At 36.3% G+C, this 20,807-nt stretch overlaps 1 protein-coding gene and 1 pseudogene across 6 annotated transcripts in view; both read right to left on the bottom strand.

Annotated features, from left to right (window-relative positions):
* The window catches only part of Grm5 (glutamate metabotropic receptor 5), a 561,776-nt gene that overhangs the window by 368,413 nt on the left and 172,556 nt on the right, over window positions 1-20,807 (bottom strand).
* The window catches only part of LOC148007751 (eukaryotic translation initiation factor 5 pseudogene), a 44,257-nt pseudogene continuing 32,007 nt past the window's right edge, over window positions 8,558-20,807 (bottom strand).

Here is a 20,807-nt window from a genome sequence, read left to right as displayed (position 1 = left end):
AGCAAAGGGGGATGCTAGAGGGATGAGTCAGGAGTAGGTGAAGGTAAAGGGGAGCGGGGATGGGCTAGAGGGTTTGTAGAGGGGGAGACCAAGAAGGTGAATATTTGAAATGTAAATAAATAAAATAATTGATAAAATAAGATTAAGTGAATGCTTAGGAGTTGTTGCTTCTAAAAAAAATCAGATAATCTACAGTAAATGGGTTGTCTCCTATTCACAAGCAAATCATGTGGAAACAGATGGATCACCAGGGCTGGAAATACCACAGTGCAATAAAATAATAAAATAATTTTCCCTTTGCTGGAAAAAAAGAAAAAAAACCAGCCTAATAATGTCCATGGTATGTGTTTTTTAATAATCACTCTTATGCAGATCTACAATAAAAATAGCAAGCTAGAGGAAAAGATGCACAAAATTTACAGTTGGAGGAATAAGTGAGAACCAGGAAATTTTATGGTGGAGCCAAGCCTTGAGTTGTAGAAAGTTGTACCCTCAGGGCAATACTCCACCCAGCTATTGCTGTAGTTTTTGAAAGGAAAGGGCTGAGTAATTTACATATCAAGGCTTTAGCAAATGTAACCTTAAAAGGGGACCAGGATCTATCTCAACCAGGTATCTGAACTTGGTAGCATCAACCTGACTGACTTTAGAGTTCTAGAGTATAAGATTAGAGGAAATCCTCCTCTGTGCTTAAGGAGACATGCTTACATGCTTCCTTGTGCCCTGAATGTGGCAGGAGATCTCTGCCTGGAAGCCCCGAGAGGTCATTGTGTGGAGCTGTGAAAGTGAATCAGATTGTGGGGGAGACCCCAAGATGTTAGGCATACCAGAGCCTTGGGATATCTGCCAAGGAGAACCATAGGCAGGAATTGGGATCAGCTCCAAGAGAGAAATGTGTTACAGACAATACAGCCAGCCTAGTGGTGTCATCTAAGTCCTTTGGCATCAGGCATGGAGTTAAAGGATTTGGAATTTGTCTTTCAGGATTTTGGTCTTGCTGTGGACTGTGTTTCTTCGCTAAAAAACCTTTCTTCCCTTTTAGAACAGTAATGTATATTCCGTGAAAATGTATGTTGGAAATGTATCATTGGCTGATTTTTCCAATGGATTGCAATTAGAAACCTTAAATCTCAGAAGAAACTTTTACATTATATGGAATAGGCATGGACTCCATAGACTCATTTACTTAAACATTTAGTCTGATGTTAAAACTGTTTAGGAAGAATTGGGAGCTGCGGTTTTGTTGGAAGAGGTATGCCAGGGAGACAGGTCTTAAATTACCCCTCTCTGTGCTCTGCTTGTGGATCAAGAAAAGCTCATAGCTACTGCCTTAGCACCAGGAATATCTACCAGCTGTTATGCTTCATACCATGATGGGCAGAGGGTCATACCCTCTGAAACTGTAAGCCACAGACACACTCCTTCTATAAGTTGCATTGGTCATAGTGTCTTATCACAGCAATAAAACAGTAACTAAGAAACTTCCCAATTTTTCTTGTGTCTCTGAAATCGAGGTAAGCAGAAAAGCTAGAAAAAATTTAAAAACAGTATAATATGGTTGCTAGCACATAATTTCTGGTACTCCTGCATCTGTCATCAGGTAGTTTCAAATAGTCATAACGATCCATGTCAATTTAAAAAAAACACATCACTGACTAGCTAAAACAAGAGAAACTATTGAATGACTTTTCTAAGAAGACATAAAGACTATATGTGTGTGTGTGTGTGTGTGTGTGTGTGTGTGTGTGTGTGTGTGTGTGTGTATGGTTATTTATTAGGTTCTTTAACCTGTTTAGGATACTTTTAGAAAAACATGAGCTATTGTCAAAAAAACATAATTTTACTGTAGATAAGTTATTTATGTGAAAGTGGCATTATACAATTATTTCTTTCCATTTTGGACAAAAGGTGCTCTTAAAAGACATTATTTTAGTTTGTTTTTATTTATATGATATATTTCTAGGCAGGATGAAAATTAAGTATTGGTAATTTCTTTAGAAATAAATGAATGCTAACCCTCAAGGGACTGGAGGCCCTAGGGAGTGAGTTAGAGGTCTGGTGGGGTGAGTGGGGTGGAGACCTGCTCATGGAGACAGGTGGGAGGTGGCAGAGAGGAGAGGTGGGATATGGAACAGTCAGAGGGTGAACCGGGAGGGGAATAAAATCTGGAGTGTAAAAAAAAAAGAAAAATAATATAAATAAATAAATGCCGATGTGTTATACATAGACATAAACCCAGTTTGGGTGTAATGATTATAACAATATGAGTTGAAAATATAGAAAAAGCTCTGCTTTTCCATGTATCAGCTATATGATGTCATACAAGACTAATCCAACTAAATATTATAGTTTTTTGCAAAAACAGGATGCTATGTAGGACAGTATGATGGACTAACATATCAGGCAATTTTTTCAAAATTCTCTACCTGGTCAGGTTAGCATGGGATATTATCAATTGCAAGTATTCATAGGGATAAATACTTTTATTATACAGCTGCTAGTTGCAAGCTGTGCTATTAGCTATCTTTGTGACCTAAGACAATGACTTTGGTGAACAAGCAAGAATAGTGGCCTGAAATCACATATTAGAATTCATCTTAGAGTAATTTTATTTTTCAGACATGAGACTTTGGATACATTACTTGGTTCTTCTGTGTCACATGTCAGCATTCACACATAAATAGAGTTATCTCATTGAGTTGATTAGGAGATTAAGTTGCTTATGTAAGTTCTTCCCAGCTTGCCTGAGGATAAGGTCTTTGGTAAAGTAGGAGTCATTTCTCTGTTAGCCTGAAAGCCTAGCAACTTGTAGGCTACAACTGGTCATTACATGCATGGCACAGTGCAACTACAGACCTAAATTCTTAACAACTATTTTTACACTTTGGCCCAATGTACACCAAAGATTATGCATGGCCATAGTAAGCAAGAACAAGGCTGGAAACAATAGACTAGTAAAGGGAGAAAGTGAAGAATAAAAAGAGAAAAGAAAAAGAAAAAAAAGGATGTTATGTAGAGATAAAAATCTTAATTTGCTCTGCCATAGACTACAAATATATGATATATAGGTTATATGATAGAAATGTTAAGTATATGTTTGCCTAACTTAAAGTCATTAATTTGACTATATCTTTTCATTTATACAGTTGAGATAATGTATCATTTGGTTTCATTAGTTATAAGGCAAAAGAAAAATGATTACTTAGTCATGAAGACCCAGAACTTTTAAAACTAAACCTATATGGAAATCTAATGGATTTTCCTTAGTAATGATGTGATTTAACACGTCTGTAATTCAATGTGTGTTAACTGAAGATTGACAATTAAGAATTTAAATAACTCTGCATATGAAAATATACATGATTTGAGAATATAATAGAAGCAAGTTTGGCCAAAGAGGTACTCAGATCCTGTATACTTAAAAGTACATTCTTTCTCTTATATATATTTTATAATACATATTTACCATGAATAATGATGCTCTCAATGAATAATGATAATGATGATAGTAATAATATTGTAGCTGAAGAGTTGAATCAGTGGTTAGCTCTTGGCTTACAACCATCTATAACTCTATTCTTAAGGTAATACAATGCCCTCTTCTGACCTCTGAGGCACAATGTATTTGGTACATGTGCATGCATGCATTTAAGTTATTCACATAAAAATTTAATAAAATTAATAAATAAAAATGAAATATGGCAATACTGTTGAAAATTATTATAAAATGGTTCTCATCCTAAATTTTGAGAACATGTATTAAACTAGGATGGTCATTTAAATTATATAAATCATGGGGCTGAATTCCTTGTGTGAACCCTCATTTTTATTTTAATATTTTCATAACACTTTTTGGCCAAATGACAGTACCCTTGTGCACTGCCCGCTTTATAGTGATTTGCATAGGGTATCTACTACTCTCGTGTATCAAAGAATTCATAAAATATTATAAAAATACTATCTCTGTGTCTTGGGCAATCATTCTGAATTTTAAAGATGGTAGTTTTCTTATCTGACATTTGAGTAATAACTACTATAGGAATCATGGGTCTCTAAAAGCCAGCGATTGAATTGGAGGATTTTGAAATTCATTTTGTATAGTATTTAAATATATTGTCAGAATTCGATATTTGTATAGAATGTGTTGTCATCTCTATCACCACTGACATCTTTCCTTATCCCTCTCCAACTCTCACTGAAATACATCTCAAGGAGTCTTTCCTATTTTCTTTTGCCTATTTTTATTTTCTGTGATGCAGTTCTATTAGGAAGGCAGTGTATTTTTTAAATAGCAGTCATGATTCATCATAGTTTTAAAATGATGTGATTATAATCTTAAAATAAATAATATTTAAAGAACTATTAGCCTATTTTCTAGTATTAAGAATTAAAATGCACCTTCAATTTGGTCAGTAGCGTTACAAATTATCTTATAGTCTTACGTAGCTGCCTCTTTCTTCTGTACAACATATTTCACACACAGCCCATGGATTTGTCAGGTATCACTCAAATGCCAGATAAGAAAATTACCATCTTTGAAATTCATAATGATTACCCAACATACAAAGAGAATGTTTTTGTAATATTTTGTGAATTTTTGATAACTGAATACATTGTAATTTGTTCATATTCATCTCATCCAAGTTCCTTCCAGAGCTAACTCTCTGCTATATTTTTTGAGCTTTTTAAAAGAAAAGTGGTCCCAAATTCAATTTCAGATTTTCTATCCTATTGCAAATTACTATGGTAACTTATGACTTACTATGGAAGAATATTGTTACAAAGTCCTCAAGTCTTTTCTCATGTTTCAACTGATGGCTATTCCTTATTAGTCACAATTGTTTTTCTGTGAACATTATTTTATACCTCAGTTGACCTAAATTCCCACCAAGGATTAGATATTAAGCCGATTCATAAGGTTTACAAATAAACAGTGAGTGATGCACATTTGCCACTGTAAAGTGACCCATCTGTATATGCTTTTGCTCCATCCACCTCACAGGGAAGCCTGCTCTCCTTCCCTCTTTGGGTGCATATTCCTTATGATTTCCACTTATTTCACACTTGGCAGCAAGACCTGGTGAAAACTGCCTGGAGTGGAGATGCTGAGTTTATTGAACATATTCTTGCCCAGCTTGCTTATTTTGAACCACCATTTGCAGCAGTAAATTATAGAAAACCAATAGTAAACAGTGGAGCTTTGATTCCTCATTTACCATATTGACTAATGGTAACATGCTTTGGAAGCATCATGAGAAAGGTGATTGATGTACAACACAAAGTTGTGCTGATACTAGATTTCACTGACCACATAAAATACAGCAGGAATGTGAAATCCATCGTACAACGAATATATTAACAATGTCATCATTTCTTCTTTCTCTCCCTTCTTACCGAGAAGATGTCTGAGAAACAGAAAAAGGTCCCCTGGTCTATTCACATAATTCTTTCTATTTTTTTAGATTGCCATGTGGCTAAATCCCCCAGTGAACATAAAATCAATATATATTTCTTTAAATTTTGTGGTTAGATTTTTTCCATTTGCTTTAAATTACATGATTCTTTTTCTACAAACAAGACCCTCCCTGAATGTTTTAATCTCTGTGCCCAGTGTGTTCTTTTTCTCCCTTTTTGATTCTCTCTCTCCCCCTCCAAATCCTTCTGTGTCTTTCATGTGCCTGACACATTTTAGAACTCTCAAGTTTCTTCATTTGAATCTTGGCATGTTCTTTCTCAGTCATGCTTAGTCAAAATGGACATCATACATAGAAATGAATTTTTATTGCGTATTAGTACACAACATTCTGGAGTGAGCACCTCAGTTATTGTAATCGTATTCATTTAAGGATAATAAAACATTTTCCTTGGGTTTATCTTTGCTTTTTCTTCTAAAGAGAATGAGTATATTTCACTTACTTTTTAAATTGTGATAAATATACGTATTAAAATTTACTATTTTAATAATCTTCCAGATAATGGCCAGTGGTAGTGTGCACATTCTTAATGCTGTTTAACTGTATTTAGTCCCAGAGTTGTATTTATCTCAAGCAGAAACTATGTGCCCAGTAATCATTAATTTCCAGGTGTCCTGCTGATCTTCTCTTTTCCTTTCTATCTCTCTCAATAAACTCATTCTAGATAGTTTACATAACTTTTCCTTTTATCTCTAGTCTACTTTCTTTAGTGCAATGTTCGTTTTGTGTCATATAGTAACTATAATTTCTTGTAGAACTGCCCAACTGTCTAACATAAGAGCTACATATTTTTTCAGAGCCGTGGGTGTTGTTTCAATTGCTCTTCCTTGTACTGAGACTGTGAAGGAGTGAAGAAGACAAAAGACTCAAATTATTCCTCAAAGACACAGCTAAAATTATCAAATGATTGGCCAAAGAGAAATGTCACCACCTGCTCAGTTTGAATTGATGTGTTTATAAGCAGAAACATGAGAAAACATCGGAAGCACATCAAATATAGTTCTAGAAAGAACCAATTGTTTCTAGATCAGTAGAGAGAGATACATAGGAGTGATCACCCACAGAAATTATATGCATCATGTCATTAAAGCTCATACAATCTGAAATCCAAGACGCATTTTAGATGTCTAGCTTCCTCTGTGTCTTTTTTGTTTGTTTGTTTGTTTTTAGAATTGTGTATTTATTATACACAGTGTTCTGCCTGTATATATGCTTGCATGCCAGACAAGGGGGCCAGATCTCATTACAGATTGTTGTGAACTACCATATGGTTTCTGGGAATGGAACTCAGGCCCTCTGGGAGAACAGTCAGTGGAGTGTTTGACCTCTGAGACACATTTCTAGCCTCTTTCTACCTTTCTTGATAGCTATCCAATAGAATTGAAATAAAAATGCAAAGTCCCCTTGACCTGTGAAAAAATTTCATTCGGAAGAGAAAAAACATGCCACAAAGCAGCGGTTGTGAAAAGGAACCGGAAGTATGGACTATCAATAACAATAAATCCCTTGTTATTCCAATATTAATTTCACTTATTGTCTGGAGATGGGACCAGAAAATGTATAAACAACACGGAAGTAGTTGAGGTGTTTACAAGCAGGTACAAACAAATATTTCTCAATACTGTGGATGTTGGTGAAGATCAGACGGACAGGTATCTCCAAAATGTACTCAAAGTACCAGAACCAACGTCAGAACATTGAGAAGTTTACACTGTAAGTACACATCAAGTCATGTTTTGTTTGTCAAGAAGCTATTATGGTGCTTATCCTCTTGCCTGTCTATCTCTGTCCCTTTTTCCATGTCTGTGTTTCTGTCTCTGTCTATCTTCCTACGCCTCTGTTTCTCTCTGCTTTTCTGTGTCTGTGTCTGTGTCTGTGTCTGTGTCTGTCTGTCTGCCTGTCTGTCTCTCTCTCTCTCTCTCTCTGTGTGTGTGTGTGTGTGTGTGTGTGTGTGTGAGTGATGTATACATTTTACTAGGTTTATGTTGCTGATTCTTCCCTCTCCTGGTTTCTAAGGTGTTAGAGGGTAGTCATGGCTCTCTAGTGTATCTGCCCTTTCAGTTTGTTCACACTTCCAAAGAGCATGGTGTATCTAGCAACAGTGTAAAGGAAAAAAACAATACCTAATTCTTATGTGTTTAGATGTTTCTCTAGGATGAAATGGACTTTTTTTTGCTTCACTTAATAGCTGAACTGCTTCCTGTGTTTATCAATACCCTCTATATATTTCTCCTCTTTTTTGAGTTTGACTTTCTTTTTAAACTAGACACTTGAGGAAGGGGATCAAGCTTGAAAAACAGTACAACTTATTTTGGCAAGATAGCAACCAAAATCTAAAGTACAAGCTACCATATCCAAATTAAAAAAGCATTAAAGAATAAACCATAATATTAGGGAGGGAGAACACATCAAGCACAAGATGCAATATGTCTAAACATCTTGAAATTATAATTTAAGGGTAAAAGTTGAAAATATGCTGGTTTAGATTAAGTGAACCATTTTTCCTGTTTCTCCCAAATAGAATCAGAGTTTATGATTTAATCACACCTCAAAGCTTTTCTCTCAGTACAAAGCAACCACTAAATACATACAAAATACTTATTTGTTACTTCCCTGGCTTATCCAATGTGCAATGCACACGACTCAATAGACTACAATTCGCAATGAGTGGACACAAAATGAAAAACCACAAATCCAAGTTTCAAAATTTTGCTCTGAAACCATAGGGCACATGGTCATTTTTACTCCTCCTGAGGATGCCACACTGTCATTAAATCATCAAATTTCTTTACAATGCCAAGAATTGTCAGTTGCCAGTGTGAATGGACTAGAGATATAACTTTCAAAATTCTTCATTTCTTAAGAGTTGAGTAAGGTCATTATAATTGTTTGCATTCTTTAAGTCTTTGGTGCTTAACAATCTACCAAACTTAAGAAGCCTCTGTTATTAAATGGTTAACATCCTAAAAATAGCCAATTACTTCAATATAAGCTACTTATACCTCAAAGTCTGAAGAAGGACTAAAATCAAATCTTTACTTTTTCATGACTGTATAAATGTGACCCAAATGTGTTCACCACTAGTTTTTCCGAAAGAAACATGCTATAAGTAAGCAAACTACAACTGCTCACTGATATGTATGGACTCAGTAGATATCTCATTGGGCTTAAGTTATAGACCACTCACAGTAATGGCTTTTAGTATCAAGTGCAGCCACTTTAGATCTTGCACATACATGTTGCACTTCTGACTGATAATGGAGAAAAAAATGCAGCATTACACCGTTAAGCTAAGTTACATCCATCCTTTTAAATGGTGTCAGTAATAATGTCATCATCCTTGTTGTCAGACTGCATCTTTTAGTACACTGGTAGTCTTCAAATATACCGCCTCAATATTTTCGTCTTCGTATTCTTCCTCACCACCAGAAGATTCTTCCTCCACTCCCTTCAACCATTTAATAAATAGCTCTGCTTTGACACAAATCTCTTTGGTAAGTTCTTTTGAGACATATTTCTTAGATGCCTTTTCTTTTTCTTTTTTTTCTTTCTTTTTTTTGTTAAGTACACCGAGGTCATTCTTTAAATGTAAGTAGTCGTAAGAATAATATTGTTATAAAAGGCTTTGTAATAGGAAATATTGGCCTATTATAAAAAACTGTTGGAATAGTAACAAATTGGACACATGAACTTTATCTGAAATACTGCTACAACATAATTTGACCATAGAGGCCTTTTCTGATAATGACCAATTCATAATGACCTCTTCTAAAAGGTCTGCATCACACGTCTCCTTGAAGATATGTGACGTTCTGGAGATCATCTGAGCTTGATGCATTGCTACCACACATTCCAAACCATGAAGAAGGTACCACTGGGCCTTTTTGTTGTTATGACAAAATCTTAAAAAAATGACACCTGTATTTCTTGATTTGCTCTCTTATCTTCTCATCCAAGAGAACTTTTGTCAAAACAAGAGGCCCATGGCTTTTACATCCAGTCTTTCTGCCTCAGCCACAATTTCTTTATCATATGAATCAACAATGCCCTCTTCTTTCTTTTTCTTAACAAAATCCAACAGGATGGTAACAGCTCTTCTATGGTTCTTTCCAAATCATTGCTAAGTGTCAGACCTTCTGCATGGTCACTGATTTCATCCATTTTCTGCCTTTGAGCTTCCTTAGTTGTATCCTACCCCAATCATCATCTTCCTCTTCTTCCACAGCCTGTGTGGGATTAATTTCATTTGGTGGTAGAGGTGGTGTCTCGCTGGTGGATACAGAGCCATTTTCCATTCCTTGCCCTTTCTATTTTTCTTTTCCTTTTCTTTCTTTTTTGTTCCAATGTCACTATTCTCAGGTGTGTTTTTGAGAATGAAAGTATAGAATTTATGATGTGTGTCAAGCATGCCTCGATACCCACAGGCTTTACAAGAATTACCTATTGTTTGCTTCTTTGGATTGACATGCAGATCTATTTCAGGATTCTCACACTCAGGACAGAGGACAAAATTTTTAATGAATCCATCCAACATGTCTTGCAGTTTATTCGCCTCATGAGATCCATTGACAATGTAACAGTCATTCTTTTTTTTTTTTTATTAACTTGAGTATTTCTTATATACATTTCGAGTGTTATTCCCTTTCCCGGTTTACGGGCAAACATCCCCCTCCCCCCTCCCCTTCCTTATGGGTGTTCCCCTCCCCACCCTCCCCCCATTGCCGCCCTCCCCCAACAGTCTAGTTCACTGGGGGTTCAGTCTTAGCAGAACCCAGGGCTTCCCCTTCCACTGGTGCTCTTACTAGGATATTCATTGCTACCTATGAGGTCAGAGTCCAGGGTCAGTCCAAGTATAGTCTTTAGGTAATGGCTTAGTCCCTGGAAGCTCTGGTTGCTTGGCATTGTTGTACATATGGGGTCTCGAGCCCCTTCAAGCTCTTCCAGTTCTTTCTCGTAACAGTCATTCTTAACATCAAACTGGGTTCTTCCAGAATCTCACTTACTAAAAACATTAATACAAAATAATCAACACCTATCAGGCATACAGTACTCTTCACAATGCTAAGAATGTACCTTGGGTGAGTAATCAAAACCACCTAGTCGAAGAGGCTGCCTGTGAGAAATTAACTGTAAGGCAGAAGATGCTAAAAAGCCTAGAGGTCTGGGTAAATTAATTTAGAGGGATTACTTGAGATTATCTCTTTAGTGGAAACAAACCACTAGAGGCCAGGGAAACAGCAAAGACTGCTCAAAGTAAAGTTGTACTGACACATAGACTCAATTGGTAGAGCAAGCATGTAGCTATGAGTTCAAAATATAGCAGTGCATAAACTAGGCACAGTGCTACAAACCTCTAATCCTAGCAACCACAACATGCAGACAGAAAATTCAAAGTCATAAATTCAAATAATTTCTAGGTCATTATCCTTGTCTACATGTCCAGTTACAGAACATGAGACTCAAAAACTAAATAAAAGTTTTAAAAAATAAGAAAAATAGTAAAAAACTATATCATTGACACATAGAAACAGAGAGTAGAGGTTCTGGCCCTCAGCATATAGTCTATCAATTGGAGTCTCCCAGTCTGCTAAATTCCAAGAAAGAACAATATTTCATCTGCAATTGAGCAGTTTGTTACAAACAGGAGATGAATAACGGATCAATTAAAGATCCCTATTATCCACATAAGACTGAAGAATAGCATTTTTTCCTTTTTTAGCAATAGTTGTATACATTTTTCTTTACTCAAGAATAATGAACAAAAATTACAAAATGTCTGGGGAACCATGACAAAATTAAACATAAAAGACGATGGAAAAGTTCTTTATTAAATTGCTCAAAAATGAAATTGTTCTAAATGAAATACCTATGTGATTATCATCCAAGTGAGTCTTGCTATTCAGACGTGAGTAAGACAACTAAAGCTTCTTTAATAAGATTTATAATGGTTTTGTCATTAACTTTTACAAAATACGGGAATTCTCAAATTTTCCCAAAGATTGAATAATTGACAATTATAATAGAGCATTAGGTATAACTACCAGTAACTAATTTTGCTAAAATCTTAATATAGTGAGGCTTATATCAAAAGCTATTGAGACATCTTAAAAAAGGAAAAGGTAGAGTAACAGCAAAAGCCTGCAAAGCTCTGCTCTCAATGTTTTTTAAAATAATGTTGTGGATATACAACAGAATCCAGGCACATTTGTTCCTGAGTTTTAAGAAGTGTTTTTAGAGATCAGTATGAACTTGATTCATACCTCAGTGCTGATGGCATAAGGAGAGTTTCTAGGTAATATTAAAGTAATTAATGCCAAGCTGAAATGTAATTAATTGAAAGGGGAGGAGAGCAACTAACTCTCCCTCCACTTATACAGGGAGGAGCTGTTTCTATTGCAGAGTTGCTTAGCTAAATTTTAGTTTATTGCTAAAAGGTCCAAATTCCTCATTATCTAAACAATGACATTACTAATCTATAGTAGATCCATTATTTCTCAATTCCATTTATAGAGGAATTTTAATTCAGCTGCATGGCTGCTGTGGCAAGGGATCATATCCAAAGAACTTCTAGGTCTATATAATCCAGTAGAATGCAGATACACACTGGTTTCCAATGTGATCTAGCAAAAATACTCACTTAGTACACACCTTTAATCCCTAAGAAAGGTAAGGTTAGTTTGTAGAAGGAAACAGCCATGTTTGAAGGTGATGGCTCTACTGTCCTCAGAAGGCACAGGCTGCTCTGATGAGTGCTGTAGCCGGTGATAGTCAGACCCAGCTCTCGTGCCTTCTGGGCCAGTTTATTTGGCTGCTGCAGGTGGCAGGGATGCTCATACCAGATGACAGATGAGCCAGCTGTCCTGTGCTCACATTCTGGCCAGTTCACCCAGTCCAGCATTTTTCTAATGGTAAGACTATTCAAGAAAAAATGCCAACAATTGTCAAACAGGGTTATTTCAAAAGATTCTACACATAAAAGAAGAAGTTAATCTAGAGAGTAAATTACCTATACTCTCTGGAAGTTATACAACTTACAAATGATTAATACCTAAAGTATGACCTGGGGAATAAAACTAAACAAGAAGTCAAACAGCCTGCTCAACAAACAAGTTCATGAACAGGACAGTTCTCAAAAGAAAAAAATCGAACTTGCATTAAACATGTTAAAAAGGTTTAATCTCATTGGTCATCACAGAAATATAAATTAAAACTGCATCGTGTATCATCTTAGTCCCATCACAATGTCTAACAATAATAAAAGCAAGAACATTACATCCTGTTGCGTGCTTGGGGAAAGGGACAGAGATTGGAGAAAAGGTGGATTCACACGTTTATTTTTCATCTATTTCATGTTACCATTAGTCAATGTTGTCATCCATTTTCTGATATATATATATATATATATATATATGTATATAAGTGTGTGTGTGTGTGTGTGTGTGTGTGTATCAGAAAAATATGCCTGGTCTACATTTTGTATATGCATATACATACAATGAAAAGAAAATATCTTTAGTTAGATAGGATAATGTCAAAGGAATTAAATCTGTTTCAAGACAAGTATCACATTTTTTTCATATCTGTGCTTCCTAGGATTTTTGTGTTTTATATATAAAGCCATTAAAGCCAAACTGTACCAGGAAACTAAGAGGACTAACATGAACTTGGTAGGACGGCCTAGAATGCATACAGCAAAATAGCCTCAGTGTCCAATATTTGCTTCCATAAAGATGCCTTTATGCAATACCACATATAGAATATATTTGGTAATTTCTTTCTAAAAAACCTGTTGTCATTTTTAAAACACATTTTTGGCAGTAGGTAGAATTTTTCAATATCTCCAGAAATCTCACCTTGATTTTAATTTGTAAAATTGCCATATTAAAATATATTTGGATCAACCTTGCCCTCCCCTTTTATTACTGTTGCCAATTCTGCCTGTAGAAAGACTTCAATTTAAGAGCTACCCCATGAGGAGTGCATGGTGATAAACTGCTTAGAATGGCTGTTTACATATTGTGGGTGTTCATGAGAAATTTGTTCACTGTATTAAGATCGAGGTTTCTGTCTCCCTTAGTTGTAGGTATTTGCAAACCATCTAACAATTGTATTTCATTTAATTAAGATACAAGTTTAAACTATTTACATATCCCATTCACACAAAAGTGGTATGACTAATTACTTTACAATTCCTCATAGTCTTTCTTTGCACAGATTTTCTTCTCGGAAGGGTGAAACTTTGCTGCACAAACTACTTATTTAGTGTTAGCTTCACAGCATTCTGAATAAAGTCCATTGTCCAGAGGTGGTCTGGATGACCTTAACTGACTGCTTTGGAAGGAAGGTATAGTCTAAGAAAAGAAAGTAATAGAGATTTTCAGGAAGCTTCGTCTCCCTCTGGACACGTTCCCAGTTCTCTCCCTGGTATTTGTACATGGCCAAATATCCCAGGAGGAAGATGAAAGCCCTTGGCATGTTAGGAGAAACGGATATTTTCTTGAAATAAAGCCCTCTTGGATTGTCTTGTCAGGAAAAAGGCATCATAATTTACAACTACAGTGCTAACAAGAGGTGGTGAGGAGGAAGGGAAGCATCTTCATTTCAAAACTGCAAATATTTGCCTCCATTTTAAAAAAAATACATATAAAACATCTATGTGTTTTAAATAGACTATTTCCTACTACAAAGAGGGAGGGACTCTTTTATGTAACATTGATTCTTGTCAGATCACTGAACTTAATTTAAATGGACTAAACTTTGTCTCTTGGCAACTGAAATCACAGGAATGTGCTCCACTCTCTCTAGAGGAAGAACGTGGTTTTCAATATTTATGAGCTTTATTATTAACTCCTGTCTTCTTTCCATCCAAAGGCTGGCTTTTCTATTGAAAATACAACAGATTTGATTTACAACAGGAAGCAGGAAGGAGGTTCACCTTTTGTTTTTGTTTTCTGTGTGTGTGTGTGTGTGTGTGTGTGTGTGTGTGTATGTGTGTGTGTGAGTGTGTGTGTGTGTGTTTCATTAAGATAGAAAAATACCTTCCCTAACATTATGTAAACTTATCTAAATCAAAGACATTGAAAATGGAGTATTTAATAAATGCACACTGCCAATCAAATGTTCCCTGATAAACAGTGGAGAATGACACTTGGAAAATATTTCCCAATCACTGGATTTTAGAACCATGTTCTGGAATCCCTCTCTCCAGCAGCTAAGTCTCAGACAATTTTGTTTTAACAAAGAAAAAGAAGGCAAGTGCAAGAGGACGAGACTCACTACAATTCCACCTAAAATCATGAGCGTTTCCCATGCACACGAACAATGAAGTTCTCTGGGATCACAATCTATCAGGTCTCAACTCTGAGGTGAATAAAGATGAGCAATGGCATTTGAAGTTCTGTGAAATTCCAAAATAAATTGTTAGAAAACGTAAGTTTCAATTATAGGTGAATGCTCAGAAGTGGTATAGTTATAGGTGACTCAGTTCCCTACTCAGCACACTTCTGTCATCCATGAAATGGGAGTGACAGCTTGCACCAGTGATCCCACGCTTGAGAGCTGCACCAACTGCAGCTCCAGAAATAAACTCTCAGGTTTTACATCTAAAATTTATCTCTCTCTCCCTCTCTCTGTCTCTCTGTCTCTCTGTCTGTCTTTCTCTGTCTCTCTGTCTCTGTCTTTGTCTCTGACTCTGTCTCTGTCTCTCTCTCTCTCTCTCTCTCACACACTAACAATTTATAAAGAATAAAAAGCATACTTTCTTAAGTAACAAAAATTATTTGAATATATTATAGTTTTCATTCAGTATGTGTTTTCAGAATCATGATTTAAAAACATTGTTGCTTTGTTCTCGGTAGTAAAGTAAATGAATGCACAAATTCCAGCCAAAAAAAAAAAAAAGACAAAAGAAAAAAGGAAACAAATCTAAATGGCTCCTTATTTAAATATTACAGATGTGTGACTTTGATTTTGTATCTTAATTTCAAATTTTCATTACATTTAACGCTGGAATTTTTATCAAAAGGTATTTGATGAGTTGCTAGTCTACATTATCATCATTATTATTGTAAGAACAAATATTCTTTATTTTAAAAACATATTTCATATTTGTTTGTTAAACTTTGTAAGATTAGATATAATTAGATCAAGGCAAATATAAAATGAGAAAGACTTTCTAGCTTATCTGAACTTAGCCACTCTGTACATAAGTGCTGTGCTCACTCCATGCTCAATCACCACGCTGTCTTTCAATCCCTCAATCAACTCAGCTCCCATTTTCTTTAAAGTAAGGTTATTGAGACAAACTTCAAAGAAACAGGACAAATTATACAGAAATGGCTGAAGCTGTCATTCACAGAAGAAAAATAATGCCATTTCTCCATATGATGTTTGATTTCTAAGTATCTGAAGTCCAATAAAATAAGGTATGACAAAGAAAATGTGTCTCTGATAATTCAGGCAAAGAGAAATGCTAACTCAAATGATAATGGTAATTTTTTCAAAGGAAAAAGAGCCAACATTTCTATCACACAATCCTTAAACACAACTGCTGATATTTCTAACTAAAGGGGGAAAAAAGGAAAAAGTGGTAGAGTGATAATTATTTTCAGTTTAAATTTAGAAAAATTAAAAAAATATATTTTCTCTTAGTTTAATATTACTCTGTATGTAGTGAACATATGTATGTTTGTGTGCATGGTAGACATGTGCAAGTATATACATGTATGACGCATGTGAAAGCCCAAGATTAAAATCATAAGTTGTCCTCATTCACTTTTACCTTATTCTTTGACACAGAGCCTCTCAATTGAACGTGGAACTCACTGCTGTGGATTGTCTCATTATCTAGTTAGCTCCAAGGAATATCATACCTCTGCTTAATGGAATTTCACACAGATGGCCAAGCCTAGGCAGTATTTGCATGCATTTGGTGGATTCAAACTTTGGTCCCCAGACTTGCACACATAGAGATCTACTCTCCAAGCCATCTCTATAGCTCAGGTTATTCTTTTATAAAAGTGTTAATGTGACTTCTTATCTCATTTTCTTCTAGACACTGAAATTTAGATCATATGTATATGACTGCAAGACAACTTCCAAAACACAGGATGGTGTAATGTTCTGTTGACAAACAGATAAACAACTACAGTGACAAATAAATGATAGAAATAAAGTAACTTACAATTTTTCTGAAAACAATTCAGTGCTAAATTTAAAGATGTCAAAGGTTTCACAATATGAGAAAGCATAAATGTAAGTCTCTTAATTAAATTATTAATTTAACAAAATTAAAAACATTCATTCATTCTACTAGTTATTTTAATTATAGACTGATTTTTCATCAAGATTATATATGCTATATATTCATACATATATGACCAATTTAGACAAAATTAAATGATAATAAATATTGTAGAATGATGTCACAGGTGAGGCAGGTACAGGATAGAAGGAGGCCTGTCATTGGAGGAGAAGGAAGGATGGGCGGGAGAGAAGTTTGAAGGAAGAGGAGGAGACTAGACGAGAGAGGAGGAGACAGGGCAGAGGAGAGGGGGAGATACCATGGCAGGACAAATTGGCAGGTGATGTTAAGATTCTGCTCTGTGTATTTACAGGTTGTTATTAATGTTCTCAAGGGATGGATAGTACTGGGCTCTGTATGTTTAAGTGGGCAATTATATCTAACCAATTGGATCTAAGATTATTGTGTTGTGTGTTCTTTTATGTGAGGGTTTGACTGTAGGAAAGTGTGCAGCTGGGCTGTTTTTCTGCCTATATATCTAGCAGATATCTTGGGACACTATGGTGCCAGAGCTAGCGGGATAAAAGACAACTATAGCTTTTTATTTTTATATTTTTACAACAACAAAGTATACCATACAAACAACAGCAAGAAGAATTCCCATTGAGTCTTACAAAGGTATGTGTATTGGCTTAAGGGACATGAAATAATTTACCTTTTAAAAAAATAGTGTGCAGGATTTTAGCGGGAGTCCCAAACCCGCGGATCCCTGCCCGCAGCAGCTCTCTGCTCCCAAACCCCGTGGGAGAGAGACCTCACCACCTGGACAGGTGGGCACTCCTGAGACTGCAGAGCAGAAGAGACCACCAACACTGCCCACCCCTGCCCACATCCCTGGCCCAAGAGGAAACTATATACAGCCTCTGGAATCTGGTAGAGTAGGGCCCAGGAGCAGTAGGTCCCTGCTTCTGTGAGACCACCGGAACCTGAAGGGACCAACTGGATAAACAGTTCTCTGCACCCAAATCCTGTGTGAGGGAGAACTAAACCTTCAGAGAGGCAGACACGCCTGGAAAACCAGAAGAGACTCCACTCTGCACACATCTCTGTCGCCAGAGGAAAACACCAAACGCCATCTGGAACCCTGGTGCACAGAAGCTCCCGGAAAGGGCGGCATAGATCTTCCTGGTTGCTGCCCCGATGGAGAGATCATAAGCAACACCCCATGAGCAAACTTGAGCCTCGGGACCACAGGTAAGACCAACTATTCTGCACCAAGCGAACTGCCTGGTGAACTCAAGACACAGGCCCACAGGAACAGCTGAAGAACTGTAGATAGGAAAAACTACACGCCCGAAAGCAGAACACTCTGTCCTCATAAATGGCTGAAAGAATACAGGAAAACATGTCTACAGCACCCCTGACACACAGGCTTATAGGACAGTCTAGCCACTGTCAGATATAGAAGAAAAAAATAACACTAGAGATAATCTGATGGTGAGAGGCAAACACAGGAATCCAAGCAACAGAAGCCAAGACTACATGGCATCATCAGAGCCCAATTCTCCCACCAAAGCAAACACGGAATATCCAAACACACCAGAAAAGCAAGATCTAGTTTCAAAATCATCTTTGATCATGATGCTAGAGGACTTCAAGAAAGACGTGAAGAACTCCCTTAGAGAAACACAGGAAAACATAAATAAACAAGTAGAAGCCTACAGAGAGGAATCACAAAAATCCCTGAAAGAATTCCAGGAAAACACAAACAGTTGAAGGAATTAAAAATAGAAATAGAAGCAATCAAGAAAGAAGACATGGAAACAACCCTGGATATAGAAAACCAAAAGAAGAGACAAGGAGCCTTAGATACAAGCTTCACCAACAGAATACAAGAGATAGAAGAGAGAATCTCTGGAGCAGAAGATTCCATAGAAATCATCGATTCAACTGTCAAAGATAATGTAAAGCAGAAAAAGCTACTGGTCCAAAACATACAGGAAATCCAGGACTCAATGAGGAGATCAAACCTAAGGATAATAGGTATAGAAGATAGTGAAGACTCCCAGCTCAGAGGACCAGTAAATATCTTCAACAAAATCATAGAAGAAAACTTCCCTAACCTAAAGAAAGAGATACCCATAAGCATACAAGAAGCCTACAGAACTCCAAATAGATTGGACCAGAAAAGAAACACATCCCGTCACATAATAGTCAAAATACCAAATGCACAAAATAAAGAAAGAATATTAAAAGCAGTTAGGGAAAAAGGTCAAGTAACATGTAAAGGCAGACCTATCAGAATCACACCAGACTTTTCGCCAGAGACTATGAAAGCCAGAGGATCCTGGACAGATGTCAAACAGACCCTAAGAGAACACAACTGCCAGCCCAGGTTACTGAATCCTGAAAAACTCTAAATTGACATAGATGGAGAAACCAAGATATTCTATGACAAAATCAAATTTACACAATATCATTCTACAAATCCAGCACTACAAAGGATAATAAATGGTAAAGCCCAACATAAGGAGGCAAGCTACACCCTAGAATAAGCAAGAAACTAATCGTCTTGGCAACAAAACAAAGAGAAGAAAAGCACACAAACAAAACCTCATATCCAAATATGAATATAACAGGAAGCAATAATCACTATTCCTTAATATTTCTCAACATCAATGGCCTCAACTCCCCAATAAAAAGACATAGATTAACAAACTGGATACGCAACGAGTACCCTGCATTCTGCTGCCTATAGGAAACACACCTCAGAGATAAACACAGACACTACCTCAGAGTGAAAGGCTGGAAAACAACTTTCCAAGCAAATGGTCAGAAGAAGCAAGATGGAGTAGCCATTCTAATATCAAATAAAATCAATTTCCAACTAAAAGTCATCAAAAAAGATAAGGAAGGACACTTCATATTCATCAAAGGAAAAATCAACCAAGATGAACTCTCAATCTTAATATCTATGCCCCAAATACAAGGGCACCTACATACGTAAAAGAAACCTTACTAAAGCTCAAAACACACATTGCACCTCACACAATAATAGTGGGAGATTTCAACACCCCACTCTCATCAATGGACAGATCATGGAAACAGAAATTAAACAGAGACGTAGACAGACTAAGAGAAGTCATGAGCCAAATGGACTTAACAGATATTTATAGAACATTCTACCCTAAAGCAAAAGGATATACCTTCTTCTCAGCTCCTCATGGTACCTTCTCCAAAATTGACCATATAATTGGTCAAAAAACGGGCCTCAACAGGTACAGAAAGATAGAAATAATCCCATGCGTGCTATCAGACCACCAGGGCCTAAAATTGGTCTTCAATAACAATAAGGAAATATGCCCACTTATACGTGGAAATTGAACAATGCTCTACTCAATGATAACCTGGTCAAGGAAGAAATAAAGAAAGAAATTAAAGGCTTTTTAGAGTTTAATGAAAATGAAGGTACAACATACCCAAAATTATGGGACACAATGAAAGCTGTGCTAAGAGGAAAACTCATAGCGCTGAGTGCCTGCAGAAAGAAACAGGAAAGAGCATATGTCAGCAGTTTGACAGCACACCTAAAAGCTCTAGAACAAAAAGAAGCAAATACACCCAGGAGGAGTAGAAGGCAGGAAATAATCAAACTCAGAGCTGAAATCAACCAAGTAGAAACAAAAAGGAACATAGAAAGAATCAACAGAACCAAAAGTTGGTTCTTTGAGAAAATCAACAAGATAGATAAACCCTTAGCCAGACTAACGAGAGGACACAGAGAGTGTGTCCAAATTAACAAAATCAGAAATGAAAAGGGAGACATAACTACAGATTCAGAGGAAATTCAAAAAATCATCAGATCTTACTATAAAAGCCTATATTCAACAAAACTTGAAAATCTGCAGGAAATGGACAATTTTCTAGACAGATACCAGGTACTGAAGTTAAATCAGGAGTAGATAAACCAGTTAAACAACCCCATAACTCCTAAGGAAATAGAAGCAGTCGTTAAAGGTCTCCCAACGAAAAAGAGCCCAGGTCCAGATGGGTTCAGTGCAGAATTCTATCAGACCTTCATAGAAGACCTC

The sequence above is a fragment of the Rattus norvegicus genome, chromosome 1 (assembly GCF_021556685.1).
Source record: "Rattus norvegicus strain SHRSP/BbbUtx chromosome 1, alternate assembly SHRSP_T2T, whole genome shotgun sequence".
Classification (NCBI taxonomy): domain Eukaryota; kingdom Metazoa; phylum Chordata; class Mammalia; order Rodentia; family Muridae; genus Rattus; species Rattus norvegicus.
Note: the sequence above shows the minus strand (reverse complement) of the source record. Positions and strands in the feature narration are given on the sequence as shown.